Source organism: Littorina saxatilis, linkage group LG3 (genome assembly GCF_037325665.1).
Source record: "Littorina saxatilis isolate snail1 linkage group LG3, US_GU_Lsax_2.0, whole genome shotgun sequence".
NCBI lineage: Eukaryota > Metazoa > Mollusca > Gastropoda > Littorinimorpha > Littorinidae > Littorina > Littorina saxatilis.
The window spans coordinates 51,850,790-51,869,518 of record NC_090247.1 but is presented as its reverse complement, the minus strand read 5'-3'; positions in this window follow the sequence as shown (position 1 = coordinate 51,869,518).

The following is an 18,729-nucleotide window of genomic DNA, read 5'->3' as shown; positions in this document are numbered from 1 at the left end:
GTTCTCCCAAATGTCAACATGAGAACAAAAGTCACGAATAACATCTACAACATCGACACGATATCCGAACCGAATAGCTTTGCTGTAAACCGAGGTAAAATTTAGTGACATCCCGGAGTGCAGACACTTCTTGAAGAGCAGATTGAAGCTGATCGGCGAATTTTCTTCTGTCGACGGGTGAACCATGCCGAAGCTTGTCAATGTACTCCTTCTTGTGGCATGTGGCGAGCTGCTTGCTTGATCAACCAGTCAGTACATGCATGGACTTCCGTCAATGCTGCAATCGGTGACCAACACAAAATCGTCGGTTTCACAAAGCAGTGATTGTCTGTCACCTGAGTTGTCACGGACTACCCTTCGAAATGAGTTGTTTCTGTGTGCATTTTTCACAGCGCGCACAGCTGATCTGTCTTTCAGTCCTGACACATACTCCTTTACGGCCGACAGACTGTAACCTAGGTCAGATGCCTTTTTCTCCGATGCATCCAGTGTTTCTGTGGCTTCTCTCGTCTCAGACTGTGTTTTCAATAGCCAGTCATCCAAAACAGACACACCACTGTGACGTGCCTTAGAAGTCCGTGGAGACAATAACACAGCTTCAGCCTCACCCTGCCTATTGTTATCGTGTTCAGCTGGGTTGTCGGAAATACGAGGAAAACTGTGACGTGCAAAGATGTTCCTGTCACTGTGCTGTGTGTCATCGTCACATTCCAGCGGTTGTTGTTGTGGTTGATTTGTTTGTGATCTCGGCACAAGTGTATGATTTGACATAGAAGAAGAACATTCAAGACTTGCCTCTGAAGCTCCGACACGGTTTTCCTCTACTTTTCTTCTCTGTCGTTCTTCGGTTCGCAACCTGTCGCGTTGAAGCTGGCTAGGCGGTTTTCGACGAAAATGTTGAGTCATGGCTGGCCTGTCCGAGACTGACACAAGTCGCAGGACGACTGTAGTTTTTGCTCCTTCAGCACACATTTTCCAGGAAGAGACGGCGTTTTCCTTGAGCAGGGCTTTTAGTGCACATTCCAGAGCTGTTGGTAATCCATCAACTGGCATTGTGAAGAGATATTGAGCTTTTTTCAAAGTCGAATCAGGAGCTCTAAATTTTCCGCCCTGCTGCTCGAAGATCTCGCGAGATGAGAGAGAGAGAGAGATATATATAAAAACAGAGAGAGAGAGAGAGATACAGATAAGGAGACAGAGACAGAGAAAAGGAAGAAAGAGACAGTCAGTGGGAGAGAGAGCGAGAGATTAACGATTAACGATTAACGAGTTTATTGCATTTAGGCAACATGCCCCTTGCAATGGGGGGAAAAACGTGGCAAAAACAACGTCAAGGACAAACATAAATGTAATACTGGTGGACTATCTAGTCCATCAGAAAAAGTAATTGTGATATTATATAATATGTACATTACAATGACGGCCATAGCCGGTTAAATAGTGTAGTTAAGTTGTCGCCTTTTCTGCTATTGTTCAGGATTTGCAATCAGCTCTTGTCTAAGTTTTAAACAATCAAAAATAAATGATGCCAGCATTTCCTGATTTTCAATATTCATTAAGTTGACAAAATTTCTAGCTCTCAAACAATTATTGAATAGAATGTTTAAAGAAAACTGTTGTCTTATATTTGAATAGGCTTGGCAGGCGAAGATGAAATGAATTTCATCCTCCTCCGCCAGACCACACAAGGGACATAATTCCAATCGTCTATTTACATTGTATCTGTGCCTGTTGCAATACAAGTCGTTTATGCCAACTCTAAATCGGACCAGAACGTCTCTATAACGTCTAATATGCAAACTTGATAAGTAATGTTCATACTGTAAAATAGTTTTGAAGCTTCGATACGTCACAAATCGTTCACTATCAAATAACTTTGCATGCCAGTCTTGTTGATAGCAATCGAGCAAACGCTGCTTAAGCATCTTCAAAAAGCCAGTTTTATTACCGACCTGCTGCTCAATCCAAGAATAGCCAAAACCCAGGCGAAACACATGGTTTTTAATGTCACTAGCCCAAGTCTTAATCCCTCTTTCCTCTAAACGTTTAAGATGATCGTAAATTGCTCTTGGAATTCTATGGGAAGGCATTTCTAATAGTTTTAGCCAGTATTTAATTGCTTTCATAAGGGAATTAATAAAAAGTGGGTGTCTGCCCAATTCACCATATCATGGTATTAGGCGTTTTCTGACTCACTGATAAGAGTTTCTTGCATTTGGACCCGTTCAATTTCCGCAATTTCTTTTACACCCCATATTTCGGACGCATACAAAAGAGAGCGGGAGAGAGAGAGTGAGAGAGCGAGAAAGAGAGAGAGAGAGAGAGAGAGAGAGAGAGAGAGAGACAGAGAGAGAGAGACGGAGACAGAGAGAGAGAGAGTGACAATTTTTTCTTTTACGAGGGTAACAGAATATGCATAGGTATACTTTTTCGCATTTGGCCCTCGCCCTAAAGAGGGACTAAATCTACTATAAAATCTACTATAATAACTAGAGAGAGAGAGAGAGAGAGAGAGAGAGAGAGAGAGAGAGAGAGAGAGAGAGAGAGAGAGAGAGAGAGAGAGAGAGAGAGAGAGAGACCGACAGACACAAACAGAGAGAGACAGAGACGGAGACAGAGAAAGAGAAAAAGACTAAGAGAGACAGAGACAGAGCCAAATCCGAGTTGACAGAAGCGATCAACTGGACAGTGATAGAAAGAGACACACAATTTTTGCACGTGCAAACTGCTTCATTTAAACCCCCGCAGTCTGATGAAAAAGGTCACTAGTCTGTTCTGAACGGCCGTGGCGTGTTGGCATCCCCAGAGGATTCCTCTTGTCTTTTCTTGTCTTAGTAGATTTCGCTCTCACGTAGTTTGTTTTTGGTGTAATTAAAAGGACAGTGGTCACATTTGAGGGTGGCTGTAGTTAATTGTTTTGTAAAGCTATTTCTGGAAGAGTTAGGTATTTTTAGATTCTAAACCTTCAGGACTCCGAAGCAGATAAGACTGCAGACGCTCAAGACACCAAAACAACAACAAGAACAAGAACAAGAACAACAGCAACAACAAGAACAAGAAGAAGAAGAAAAAGAAGAAGAACAACAACAACGCGCTTACACACACACACACACACACACACACACACACACACACACACACACACACACACACACACACACACACGCACAAACACACACACATAAACACACACACACACACACACGCACGCACGCACGCAGTAACTAACACACACACACACACACACACACACACACACACACAGACACACACACACACACATGCACACACACCCGCACAAACACACAAACACACACACGCACGCACGCACGCTCACACACATACACCCCCCCACACACACACATTTAACACGCATGTACGAACGCACACACACATGTACGCATGCACGCAAGTACACACTGTATTGGAGAATATTAGTGTCTTTATTTGTTTGAATATCTTGCGATTATAGATTGCACGCCAACATGGTTTTTAGTCTAATTATGGACATTGAAACCACATGGAAAGAATAGTTTGAAAGAGCTTTACGTTCGTTTCTATCAAAAACACTTTCAATTACACATTTTTTGTTGCATCTGTGTTACTGCCAACGAAGTTATCAAGAGGAAAAGGTAAAACTACGTGACAAAAATCGTTCTATTAAGCTGTCGTTGTTTCATTGAAGAACAGGGAAAGTCTCTTTGGCGGACATCTTCCTTAAAAGCTTATCGTCTCTTCATTTCTGAACCAATTTAAGGAAATTAGGATTTTCCCTTCGCGTGGATTATCATTGAAGCTTTTACTGACTTGGAGATAACGCATTACGCGATGAAATTGCCCCTCAACAGATACAATCAGCAAATTATGCTAACTTTTACACCTTCGCAAAAGACAAGATAAAGATGCACTGTCGCTGGTCCTGGCATGTTTGAAGGAACACACCTTCCCGTTTGAACAATTCGGCTCACCATCTCACATCTGGTCAGGCTTTTACATGGGAGAAGCCCATCCCTCCACTTGGTCACATACCAAAAAGCAACACACAATCTCTTTCTGTGATGAGTTGGAAGTTTTTCCTTGAAAAGCCACTAACGTGACTGTTTTTAATTCATTAAAAAAAATCATTCCCGTCAAGGCTTCTCATTTTTGTGTGTGTGACCAATTCGAGGGATGGTTTTATCCTTCGCTAAAGCCTTGCTAGATCTGAATCTGGTGAGCGGAACTATTTTCATTAGAAGGAGTGTTCCTTTAAACATGTTTTTTCCACCCAATCACTCGCTTACCATCAGCGCTAGCAAAAAGTTATTGTTGTTATGCACTTTTAGACGCACACAGGTTTGTGTGATTTCACATTTTGTTCAAATTTCAAGATTAGATTTGGGCAAAAAAGTTGTCTCAAAACGCCTTTGTCATCACTTTAGGAAAGTGTCGGAAAGAAAGCATCAGCATTGAAAAGGGTGTGTTTTTGCGCTTCAGGCAATTTAAAACATTTGTTTTCTTCTTCTTCTTCTTCTTCTTCTTCTTCTTCTGGTGCAAACATCTTAGACAGAGACTTCGTCACACTCCTATGCATGCGTAATGTGATATGGCATCCGGTTTAAAAACGGGTTAGTTGCTGTCACTGCTGATGCGGCTTTTGTTTCTTACGTTGCTGGTTTTAGGTTCCATCTTTTCTTCATCTTCGATTTTTTGGTCCGTCTTACCTGCGTTTTCCTTTTCTTTGCTTAGCTGAACTTCTCCCTTTCAATCCTCCTTTTGTTTTTTTCTTCTACTTTTTCGTCATCTCGTTTTCTTCATCTTTGTCGCAGTTCTTTCCCCCTTGCTCCATCCTCTCCTCTTTTTCATTCTCCATTCTCTTTTTCATCATCATCATCGTCGTCGTCGTCGTCGTCGTCATCATCGTCATCGTCGTCGTCATCGTCGTCGTCGTCATCGTCACGTTTTTATCCTCCTCCTCCTCCTTTTCTTCCTCCTCCTTTTTCTTCTTGTTCCGTGTTTTGTGTGTGCGTGTGTGTGTTTGCTTCTGATACTAATAAGTTGCTCCACTTTCGCAGTGATTTTTGCGAGTGAACCCATTGGCAGTACAGAATTTTCCTAGCACGTGCTAAAACTATTTGTGACAGTTTACTAGCTAACTCTCGCCTGTTACAGAAATTGCGCTTTCAGCTTCACAGCTATACGCTAATAGGATACACATCGTTTACGAAATGGCCAAATCCGAATGGTTTACTTCTTTTTAAGTAGGTTAACGGACGGAAGATATTTTAGTCCGTTGCGCGGATGCCAATACCACTTGTCTTTTTACATTTAGTCAAGTTTTGACTAAATGTTTTAACGTAGGGGGGGAATCGAGACGAGGGTCGTGGTGTATGTGTGTCTGTGTGTCTGTCTATCTGTCTGTGTGTGTGTGTAGAGCGATTCAGACTAAACTACTGGACCGATCTTTATGAAATTTGACATGAGAGTTCCTGGGTATGATATCCTCAGACGTTTTTTTCATTTTTTTGATAAATGTCTTTGATGACGTCATATCCGGCTTTTCGTGAAAGTTGAGGCGGCTCTGTCACGCTCTCATTTTTCAACCAAATTGGTTGCAATTTTGGTCAAGTAATCTCCGACGAAGCCCGGACTGCGGTATTGCATTTCAGCTTGGTGGCTTAAAAATTAATTAATGACTTTTGTCATTAAAAATCTGAAAATTGTAAACAAATTATTTTGTTATAAAACGATCCACATTTACGTTCATCTTATTTTCCATCATTTGCTGATTCCAAAAACATATAAATATGTTATATTCGGATTAAAAACAAGCTCTGAAAATTAAAAATACAAAAATTATGATCAAAATTGAATTTTCGAAATCAATTTTTAAAATCTTATTCCTTGTCGGTTCCTGATTCCAAAAACATATAGATATGATAATTATGTTTGGATTAAAAACACGCTCAGAAAGTTAAAACGAAGAGAGGTACAGAAAAGCGTGCTATCCTTCTCAGCGCAACTACTACCCCGCTCTTCTTGTCAATTTCACTGCCTTTGCCATGAGCGGTGGACTGACGATGCTACGAGTATACGGTCTTGCTGCGTTGCATTGCGTTCAGTTTCATTCTGTGAGTTCGACAGCTACTTGACTAAATGTTGTATTTTCGCCTTACGCGACTTGTTTCTTTTGCCTGGCAGTTTATTCCCTATTTGTGGGAAATTTGTTTCGCATTCGGACAGAAGTGAAGTACATTTAGATTCTCTTTACATGTGTTGTAGTTGTTGTTGTTGTTGTTGTTTTTTTTTTTTTTTTTTTTTTTTTTTTTTTCCGACCTCAGTTGCATGCAAGGCTGCTTCAACCCATCTTTTTTGCCTCTTTCGTCTTTTTTTTTTTTTTTTTCTTTCTTTTTGGGCGGTGAGCATATCCTTCTTCATTGGTCTTTTTTTTTTTTTAATGAAGTTTTAATTTTGTTTTCTTTTACATTACAATTTAACTAATGTCTGCGTGTATGTGCGTGTGTGTGTGTGTGTGTGTGTGTGTGTGTGTGTGTGTGTGTGTGTGTGTGTGTGTGCGTGTGCGTGTGTGTGTGTTGTTGTTGCTGTTCCCATAATTCTGTTATATAATACATTTTCAGCGGGACAATACATAACAAGTTAATTAATCCAACGCTCGATAGACAAAGGCGAGAATTTACAAATTACCAATTACAGTACCAGTTTTCAGCACAGCATCATACAGCGCATATATAAATAACTTTACATTAACAGCACAATACTACTAGTTATCTATATTCTTATACACAGTTCAATTTTACTAGAAATTTCGAACTCGAGCTTGGTTCTGAAATAAGATCTTCATGTTAGTTTTTGGATTTCCGTACTTAAACTGGCTTATGCACATTTTCGATATCAATATAAGGTGATTAATTATGAAGGTTTTCTCTCTGGGGATATCACGTGTGAAATACCCCAAAAGAGCCTCTTCGCAGCTTAACTTTATATTTTTGCCTGTACATTTAAATATGTACCCTTGACATTCCTGCCATATGGGTTGCACTGCTCTACACTGCCAAAAAAAGTGCTCGATGAAGTCGGTTTCGTTACAATACTGACAAAGATTTGTTTGACGAATTCCCATCTTATGTAGCAAAATATTGGTGGGATATATATTGTGTAAAATTTTCCAATGCAATAGACGAAGACGGGTTTCTGTCGAGCATTCGTTAGCTAATTTCCAGTGTTTATCTTCTAATGTAATATTTAATTTGTTCGACCAAAATCCAGCTGAGCTTGGCTCCTTTATCTCATAATTTAACATCTTTAGGCGAATTTGGCGTGGAGATAATTGTATAAATGGCATATGATCAGAACGGGCCTGACCCGTATCACGCAATAATAGAGCTTTAATGGCAGTTTGTATTGCATTATATTCAAATAGGCGAGACTGTTTATATCCAGTTAGTTCACATATTTCCTCAAAAGAGCACATGTCGTTATCGTTAAAAACATCTTTAACAACGCATATTTTAGCCTTTATCCAGTCATTCATGTATAGCGTTTGCTTCCTGTACCTTATATTTGTATTATTCCATAAGGTTTGATTGCGTACACTTATCTGCTGTTCATTACTGCTTATTTCTTTGATCTTGTGTTTATTGTTTAGCCAGGTGATAAAAGCTTGTTTCCAGAAATATTGCTTTATGGCACCTAGTCCTTTAAAATTTTCTGCACTCACATTTGAGCGCAGACAGCATAAGCGTTCGCCCAGATTTAAAAAGGATGCCAATGGAATCTGTTGCCACTTTGCGTTACTTCCGTCCAGCAGCCTCATAATCCATGAAATTAGAAATGATGTTTGTACATCTTTGACATTAATCATTTTCAGACCTCCAAGATTTGTCTCTTGGCACATTACTTTTCTATTAACTTTTTCATAAGCTCTTTTGTTTGAATATTTTTTCTTCCAGATAAATCGGAATAGAGATGAATTTAGCTTATTGAGGAAGTTTTCTGTGGCACATAGAGATTGCAGTGCGTAAGTAAACTGTGACAACATTAATGTTTTGACTATACAAATTTTCCCCATTATACTTAGGTTTCTTTTCGACCATGTTGCTATTAATGAATTTACTTTATGTAGTTTAGGTTCCCAGTTTTCTTCTATGTTGGAGGCTGGGACAGAGTTGTTGAAATGAATACCTAAGATTTTGATTTGTTTTTTCCAAATAATATTACATGGTCGGTCAGCAGAAAATTTATTTATACCAAGCCACATTGCTTCTGTCTTTTGATCATTCATTGCTAACCCTGAAAATTTTGAAAACTGAGTTATTAGATGTAATACGTTTCTTAGGCTTTTGTTGTTGTTGTTGTTGTTTGTTGTTTGTTGTTTGTTGTTTGTTGTTGCTGCTGCTGCTGTTGTTGCTGCTGTTGTTGTTGTTGTTGTTGTTGTTGTTGTTGTTGTCAAAGTAGAACTCTAATGAAGAACACATGTCACTTCGGTGCTCTGAGGAAAGAAAACGTGACGACAAACCTTCCCTTTTTGAGTTATTATTTTTTTTATGGGAGTTTGTGTGTGTGATTATGTCTGTGCTTGTGTGCACACAATGTACGCACCGTCTTTAGATACCGATGTCTTATATATTGTATTTGCTCTTGTGGAAAAAATGGACATAAGCAGCAGAAATAGTTTGTGTACGAGCAAAGCCATAATACTCCTACAAAGCAGCACCGCCCTGATATGGCCCTTCTTGGTCGGCTGGGCGTTAAGCAAACAAACAAACAAACAAACAAACTTCATGTTTTAAAGACAGAGACATTTCAAGCTTTGTAATCGTGCAAAGCCTTCGTGTAACATAGCATTTTGTCTACTTTCCACCCGGACGGACATCTACGCCTTCCACCGAATGGGAACTCTTAAAATTGCAGCTGCCGTGTGAATCAAAGTCAGACCCATTTTATTTTATTTGGTGCAGACCTTCATTGGCCTCTGATGCTCACATTCTAAACGTTTGTGACACATTCCCCCCGAATTCTCCTACGTATTTAGACCTGTGCCCAGGCTAGGTGTTACATTGCACGTGTGAGTTGCTAAGTCAGAACAATCAGGTTCGCTTAATTTTCTAGCCTGGTACACTAAACTCTTGAAACAGCTGAACTCGGGCGTACGTACGTATCAAGGCTTGAATGATTTGTCAATTATTGGAATTATCGTTCGTTTTTGATAAGCACGACACTGGATGCACCTGGGTTTGCATGAAAATTCGAGATAGTTTCATTTGATTTTAAAAAAATTGTTTTTGAATTGGAGCCACATTGTCACGGTACTTCTGGAATGGCATAACAAGTGAATATTGTTTAATATATCTACACTCTAAACTAGAAGTGTTTCCACGTGAACCCCCTTTTTGTGCTCACTGTGTGAAATACTATACAATTCAACTGGAAAAAGTAGCACACATGGTAAACACTAAATAGCGCTTAAAATGTATGCTACTTTTGCAAGCAGAATTATATAGCATCTCGACGGGCGCAGTGGCGCGGTGGTAAGACGTCGGCCTCCTAATCGGGAGGTTGTGAGTTCGAATCCCGGTCCCGGTGGGTTAAGAGTGGAGATTTTTGCCGATCTCCCAGGTCAACTTATGTGCAGACCTGATAGTGACTTAACCCCCTTCGTGTGTACACGCAAGCACAAGACCAAGTGCGCACGGAAAAGATCCTGTAATCCATGTCAGAGTTCGGTGGGTTATAGAAACACGAAAATACCCAGCATGCCTCCCCCGAAATCAGCGTATGCTGCCTGAATGGCGGGGTAAAAACGGTCATACACGTAAAAATCCACTCGTGCTAAAAACATGAGTGAACGTGGGAGTCTAAGCCCATGAACGAAGAAGAAGAAGAATATAGTATCTCACACAGTGTTCCCAAGTGGTTACAAAAAGTGTGTTCACAATGGAACACTTATAGTTTAGAGAGTAATTTTAATTTTAAAAATATGTTCTAATTTAATAATAAAGTGTATTTATATTGCGCCTATCCCTTACAAAAAACAAAAATATTTGGCTCTAAGCGCATTACAACATGTGAAGGACTTGGTACAATCAAGTCTGACAAATACAACAGCACAATATACAGATGCGGAATAAGCGGATTCTTCCTTGACCCAAAACAAAATCTCTATACCTGGATTCAAGAATCTCCACACATCAACAAAAACAAATGCAGTGTATTTCTGGCATACAAATAGTCTATCTGGCCGTGAACTTCTGTTTTATGGTTGAGTCAAACAGGTACCGAAAATCTTCTGGCTGACTCTCTAGGATCGTAGATGTGTGAGTCAAGTCAGATGGGTTTTTCCTCCAAGAAAAACAGTCCCAAACAAACTGGTACTCTGGCTAGGTTTGCAGATTTGAGATTTCTGTCTGAAGTATTTTACGTTCTGTGCCAAGCAAGTTAGACAAACGTTTCAGCATTTTCTTTGTGTGCTTTTTATGCGTCAATATAACAACATCTTATATGAGCCAGATTACAAGGCATCGCTTTTGTTTTACATTTTAATGTTGTTTTTATGTGAAATTAGACTTGATACTTTTTCTTTAAATACTTTATTTTTAACATGGTGTGTACATTTGACTTCTTTTGACGTCTTCTGTAATACCCCCTCCCCCCCACCCACCCCCCCCCCCCCCCCCGCCCTTCCAGACAAAAAGACAAAAAACAAAAACAAAAACAAAAACATCAACACTAACATAAACTAAGACAAGGAAACACTACCCCCATAACAACAACAACAACAACAACAACAACAACAACAACAACAACAACAACACAAAAACAAAAAAACACGTCCACATGTGATGAGGGAAGGGCATGGGTTAGATTCTTTACATTTTTAAAAACCAGACAGTGTTTTTGCGCTCAGACTTGGTTCGTTTTTCTTGTTGCTTTCGTGAACCTGGAAGGTGTCCGTGCCTGTTTAGATCCATTAGTCTTGAGATGTCGGTGGGGACGAAAAAAAAACAAACTCACGGTAAGTCCCATTAAAACCCTCGCTTAAACACATTACATCCTTACACAATAGACCTTTTTCGTGTACACCCCACCCCCCCCCCCTCAACCCCCCATCCCGGTAATAATGCAGTTTAATCGAAGTTAAACCTCCCTCGAAATTGGGTCAAACACGTTATAGACGGCTGACGGATAAAGAAGAAGAAGAAGACAAAAAAAGAAGAAAAGGGGAAAGAAATGATAATAATATTACATTTTTTTTGAAGACTTGAAAGGCGAAACATCTTTTCCTCCCTATAGCACTCTATAAGTATAAAAACACACACACACACACACACACACACACACACACACACATACATACACACACACACACACACACACACACACACACACACACACACACACACACACACACACACACAATTACAAGGAAAGAAAGAAAGAACGGAACATTTACAAGTAACAAAACACGTTCAATCAATCGTTTCATACCATCAACAAAATCATTTTCCTGGAGGAGAAAATCATGTAATTTCCAATAACTCCGGCCTCTTTCAATTTCCGTTAATTTGAGTTGAACAGAGCAACATCTGTGATCAAAAAAGGGAATCTGCATTCTGTAACTATATCAAAGAACGTTAAGCATGTAAAAACATAATCAGTTATCCTCGGAATAAGCGGATTCTTCCTTGACCCAAAACAAAATCTCTATACCTGGATTCAAGAATCTCCACACATCAAATAAATCACATTCAATACACAATTGCTTTTTGAGAGTGCTTTTTTACGCTTCTCATGTCTAATTCATCATCAAAAATACAATTAAAGTCACCACACAACACGGCCTTCCTAGCACGTACAATCTTTTATAACGGAAGCAACTTTCTTGTAAAATCATATTTGCATTTTGAAACTTAGTTGAAAGGTTCTAAGGTGCAAAATGTAGAATGTGAAGAAGTGATGAGTGCGCAAAAGGACATTGTGAGATTGAACACTCCACAATCATGTACATGGCAACCTTCAACAACATATATAAAATGGGAACAAAAATCTCGAAGTCGCCAGCAGCGGAAATATGAAAAGAAGTCTGACCAGAATGCATTAGAAGGAGATTAAGAAGAAAAAGAGGAAGAAGGAGACAAATGGGGAAATTAACAAAACAAAAATACGAAAGGAATGTTGATAATGGCTGAGGGGCAACAAGATCTTTTGTCAGGGGAGGGGGGGTGGGGGGTGTAGCTGTAAGGATGAACAGAAAAGGAATAACCAGCATTTTACTGAAAGGAAAGACAAACAAGTCGCGTAAGGCGAAAATACAATATTTAGTCAAGTAGCTGTCGAACTCACAGAATGAAACTGAACGCAATGCCATTTTACTCGTAGCATCGTCAGGCCACCGCTCATGGCAAAGGCAGTGAAATTGACAAGAAGAGCGGGGTAGTAGTTAAGCTAAGAAGGATAGCACGCTTTTCTGTACCTCTCTTTGTTTTAACTTTCTGAGCGTGTTTTTAATCCAAACATATCATATCTATATGTTTTTGGAATCAGGAACCGACGAGGAATAAGATGAAAGTGTTTTTAAATTGATTTGGACAATTTAATTTTGATAATAATTTTTATATATTTAATTTTCAGAGCTTGTTTTTAATCCGAATATAACATATTTATATGTTTTTGGAATCAGCAAATGATGGAGAATAAGATAAACGTAAATTTGGATCGTTTGATAAATTTTTATTTTTTTTTACAATTTTCCGATTTTTAATGACCAAAGTCATTAATTAATTTTTAAGCCACCAAGCTGAAATGCAATACCGAACCCCGGGCTTCGTCGAAGATTACTTGACCAAAATTTGAACCAATTTGGTTGAAAAATGAGGGCGTGACAGTGCCGCCTCAACTTTCACGAAAAGCCGGATATGACGTCATCAAAGACATTTATCAAAAAAATGAAAAAAACGTTCGGGGATTTCATACCCAGGAACTCTCATGTCAAATTTCATAAAGATCGGTCCAGTAGTTTAGTCTGAATCGCTCTACACACACACACACACAGACACACAGACACACAGACACACACACGCACATACACCACGACCCTCGTTTCGATTCCCCCTCGATGTTAAAATATTTAGTCAAAACTTGACTAAATATAAAAAGAAAGAAAAAAGAAAACAGATGAGGGAAGAGTTTAACACACGGTCGCACACACATAAATACAGCCACGCAAACAGACACAGACAGACAGACAGACAGACAGACAGACAGACAGACACACACACAGACAAACACACACACACACACACACACACACACACACACACACACACACACACACATACACACACACCAGACATTAGAAATTAAAGAAGAAACACACAAAAAAGAGAAAAAACGAGGAAAGCTTACAGTAAATTCCAAAAGAACCACATTCCTAAAAGATTGTACCCAAACCAGGCACAATATCCCAGTCTTTATCCCGATCAGCGAAGGCTTTCCACGACGCCCGAGTTATTTCTAAAGATAGCATCTCTCTGCAAGTTAAATCTAGGCATGGGAGATAAGGTTCAGGTGTGTTGGCCCTTTTTACAGCCGGAGCGTGAGTGTTTTGGAGGCTTAAAAACGCATCCTTGGATATGCTGTGGTGCCGAAACCCGGAACGAGTATTTTCAGCAACAGCCCATTGCAGCAGCAGTGGCAAAGCCCGTCCCGCCGGAACGAGCATTTCCAGTAAAGCTATTTCTGCGACGGTGTTGAGGCCCCGGAACGAGTATTTCGAGAAGAGCCCTATCTTTTGCTTTCACTACTGTCTGAATGGCTCTTATTGATGCTTTTGACCGCGCTGTTTGGGTAGCGAGTGTGTCCTTCGAGCTAAATGTCTTTTCTTTTTCGGCCTGTTTGTGTTTCGAGTGTACGATTATTTTTGTGTATATCCCTAGCTGGTTCTCTGAAAGTCTTGTTTTCTCAGTGCAGATGTCGCTCCGATTATGTATCTGTTTCGTTTGACTGTCTCTCTGTTTCTGTGTGCGTGTATTTCTCATGTCCCCGTCTGTAGGTGTTTGTCTGTCTGTCTGGTTGTTTGACAGATCTGAAGGAATCAGTGACAATTCGAAAGACAGAAACAAAGAAAAAGAGAAGATTGTTGCATAACTTATGAAATAATTTAAAACAAAAGAGACGGGAATACCAGTATAAAGTAAATGGCACTGAAAAACCCGTGTAGAGTGCAAACCCGTTTTGTTCACATGAACCTTAGTCATCTCAGTTCGTGTGTCCTTTCCGCTTCAAAGTTTATGTAAGGCACAAAAAAAAAAAGTCTGTTTACGGTATCCCGACCGACCCTATTTTTTCGCGCGACCCTAGACTTTTTTGGGGGCATTTGGGGGAAAAAAAAAGAAAAAAAGTCTTTGTTTTTTGGCAAAATAACTTAACATGGTTTTTTTGGAGAGAAAAAAAAATGAAAAAAAAATAAAAATCCCGACCTACCGACCCTATTTTTTGGGCCTATGTTACCGTAAACAGACTTTTGTTGTTTTTTGTTGCCTAAGCCCCATCACAGACATACGAGGGTATGACATCCACACTCGTCCCTCGTGGAGTGTTAAGGTGCGGTCACACGGCACAAAGTCTGAACCGGAGATAACATCTTGATTTCTGCCATGAATGTTTTATGACTGTGATGATATATTATGAATTTGAGTGTCGATCTCTCGGTGCTCCATGACGGTCTGTTGAAAGTGAGGATAAAAAAGAAAAAAACCGACACAAATACCTGCAACAGTGTTATCTTTCTTTCATTACTTTGCTTTCGAATGTCAGTCGTTTTTAAGAATACCTAGCAGAGTGTTCAGGTGTTGTCACATGGCAAGACGCCTGAACCGGAGAATTATTGTTAATTTGTGCCATGCATGTTAAAATGCCTCTGATAATGTATTATGGATCTAGTTTTGATCTGTTTGTGCTCAGTCTAGGTCCGGTGTGTGTGTGTCTGTCAGTGTTCGTGCGTGTGTGTGTGTGCGCGCGCGGGTGTGTGTGTGTGTGTGTGTGTGTGTGTGTATGAGTGTGTGTGTGTGTTTGTGAGTGTGAGTGTGTGTGTGTGTGTGTGTGTGTGAGTGTGTGTGTGTGTGTGTGTGTGTGTGTTTTGTGTGTTTGTGGTTATGCGGCGAAAGTGAGGATAAAGAGCAAAGGGGATAGCACCGATACAAAGTCATTGATACAGTTAACTGTCATACTTGTCAGACACACTGACACACGCACAGACATAGGGAGACACAAACACTTACACATATCTCTTTCTCTCTATTCGTTTATTTTGCACACCGACACACAACGACAGAAAAAAATACACAGCCACTCAGAAATATATCCACAAACACACACAACACACAGAGACGCATCCACATACATATATATATACATACACACAGACATACACACAGATATACAAACATACAGACACACCTACATAAACACTACCACACGCACACACACACAAACATGCACTCCACCCCCTACCCCATCCCCAACCACACACAGAGACATACACACTAGTGAACATTCTCTACCCCTACCACCGCACAAGAAGAACGGACCTTTTGACATGCATCGCTGTTCTGCAAACTCGCAGACACGGGCCTCTTAATTCGTTGGCACACTTTCCGGTAATAAGATGACCAAATACTTGATCCCGAGGGAATCAGACGAAAGCCACTAACCTCGCTACAAATCAATAATGTCGATACGCTTTTGTGCGCGTGCGTATGTATAAATGCATATATACAGCAAAGAAACAACGTTGGCACAAGCTTTCCGTGGCTTCATGCCCAACGTGGCTTGATGCCACACGTGGCTGACGAGATGTTTAAATGCACGGTCCTTCCCGTGAAAACAGTTCAGCTCATCGTCTCCATAAGGTGTAGCCAGATTGTATTTTTTTAAGGAAAACTCATCCGATTTGCATATTTTTGATAATAAGGCATCCGATTTGCATATTTTTGAAAGTTAAGGCATCAGATTTGCATATTTTAGAAAGAAACGGCATCTAATTTGCATTTTTTAGAAAGAAAAGGCGTCCAATTTGCATATTTTTGAAAGATAACGCATCCAATTAGCATAACTTTCAAATAGAAAGTGTCTGATTTGCATATTTTCATGAAAAAAGGACATCCTTGCAAATCGCACGCCTATTCTTTAAAAAGATATGCAAATTGGATGCCTTATCTTTCGAAATATGCAAATTAGACGCCTTGTCTTTCTAGAAAATGCAAATCGGATACCTTTTTTTCCCCCATAAATATGAAAATGAGATGACTTTTCTTTCTAAAATATGCAAATAGGATGCCCTTTTCTTATGAAAATATGCAATTCGGACGCATCTTCTTTAAAAAATATGCACATTGGATGCCTCATCTTTTGCAATATGCAAATAAGACGCCTTTTCTTTCTGAAATATGCAAATCGGAGGCCTTTTCTTAAAAAATATGCAAATTGGATGCTTTTTGTTATGAAAAAATGCAAATCGGAGACCTTTTCTTCAAGCAATATGCAAAATGGACGCCTTTTCTTTCTTAAATATGCAAATCAGATGCCTTTTTTCGCATAGATATGTAAATCAGATGACTTTTCTTTCTAAAATATGCAAATAGGATGCAATTCGGACGCCTTTCTTTAAAAGATATGCAAATTGGATGCCTCATCTTTTGCATTATGCAAATAAGACGCCTTTTCTTTCTTAAATATGCAAATCAGATGACTTTATTTCTCATAAATATGCAAATCAGATGACTCTTCTTTATAAAACATGCAAATAGGATGCCCTTTTCTTATGAAAATATGCAATTCGGACGCATTTTCTTTAAAAAAATATGCAAATTGGATGCCTCATCTTTTGCAATATGCAAATAAGACGCCTTTTCTTTCTTAAATATGCAAATCAGATGACTTTATTTCTCATACATATGCAAATCAGATGACCTTTTTTTCCTAAAATATGCAAATAGGATGCCCTTGTCTGAAAATATGCAAATATGCAAATTGGATGACTTTTGTCATGAAAATATGCAAATCGGAGGCCTTTTCTTTAAACAATATGCAAAATGGACGTCTTTTCTTTCTTAAATATGAAAGTCAGATGCCTTTTTTCGCATAAATATGTAAATCAGATGACTTTTCTTTCTAAAATATGCAAATAGGATGCAATTCGGAGGCCTTTCCTTTAAAAAATATGCAAATTGGATGCCTCATCTTTTGCAATATGCAAATAGGACGCCTTTTCTTTCTTAAATATGCAAATCAGATGACTTTATTTCTCATACATATGCAAATCAGATGACTCTTCTTTCTAAAATATGCAAATAGGATGCCCTTTTCTTCTGAAAATATGCAAATCGGAGGCCTTTTCTTAAAAAAATATGCAAATTGGATGCCTTTTCTTTAAAAAAATATGCAACATTGACGCCTTTTCTTTCTTAAATTTGCACATCAAATGCCTTTTTTCGCATAAATAATGTAAATCAGATGACTTTTCTTTCTAAAATATGCAAATAGGATGCAATTCGGACGCCTTTCCTTTAAAAAATATGCAAATTGGATGCCTCATCTTTTGCAATATGCAAATAAGACGCCTTTTCTTTCTTAAATATGCAAATCAGATGACTATTTCTCATAAATATGCAAATCAGATGACTCTTCTTTCTAAAATATGCAAATAGGATGCCCTTTTCTTATGAAAATGTGCAATTCGGACGCATTTTCTTAAAAAGATATGCAAATTGGATGTCTCATCTTTTGCAATATGCAAATAAGACGCCTTTTCTTTCTTAAATATGCAAATCAAATGACTTTATTTCTCATACATATGCAAATCACATGACTTCTCTTTCTATAATATGCAAATAGGATGCCCTTTTCTTCTGAAAATATGCAAATCGGAGGCCTTTTCTTAAAAAAACCATGCAAATTGGATGCCTTTTGTTTTGAAAATATGCAAATCGGAGGCCTTTTCTTTAAAAAATATGCAAAATGGACGCCTTTTCTTTCTTAAATATGCAAATCAGATTGCATCGAGAACTTTGGCCGTGCATCGCGAACACACAGACACACAGACACAAGTCGTATCTATATATATATATATTTATATACGACTTGTGTCTGTCTGTCTGTGTGTTCGCTATGCACGGCCAAAGTTCTCGATGCATCAGACCCTCCTCAAGGGGGACCGAGATTTACAATGCAAAGTCCCTTTGTGGGGGACGTATGGGACCGAGATTTACAATGCAAAGTCCCTTTGTGGGGGACGTATCACAATGAAATCTAGTCCTGAGGAGGACCATTGTTTTTGTACCTAGACCAGACACGTGTTTCGACACTATTTTGTCTCATCAGTGGTCAGGTGGTACTGATGGTGAGAGTTGTCAACCCATGGTATCCATTTAGGAAGCAAACCACTCTTTGAATGGTAGCTTCTGTTGGTATGGGAGACTACCCTCATCTGACAACCCCAAGGGGATATCTATGAAAGGAAACACTTTGATTTAAGGCCGAAGTGTGGAATTGATATTTATTAAGAAAGAATTTAGAAATTTAGACAAGTTTTAACCAAGAAATTAGGTTAAAACAAGGGAAATTTGAAAAAGCCTAAAGGGAGGTAACTCTGTACCAGCCTGCAGATCCAGAAATGGATACGCGAACAAGTTAGATCTAATTTTGAAAAGGTTAAACAGGAAAAGCGGTCAACTT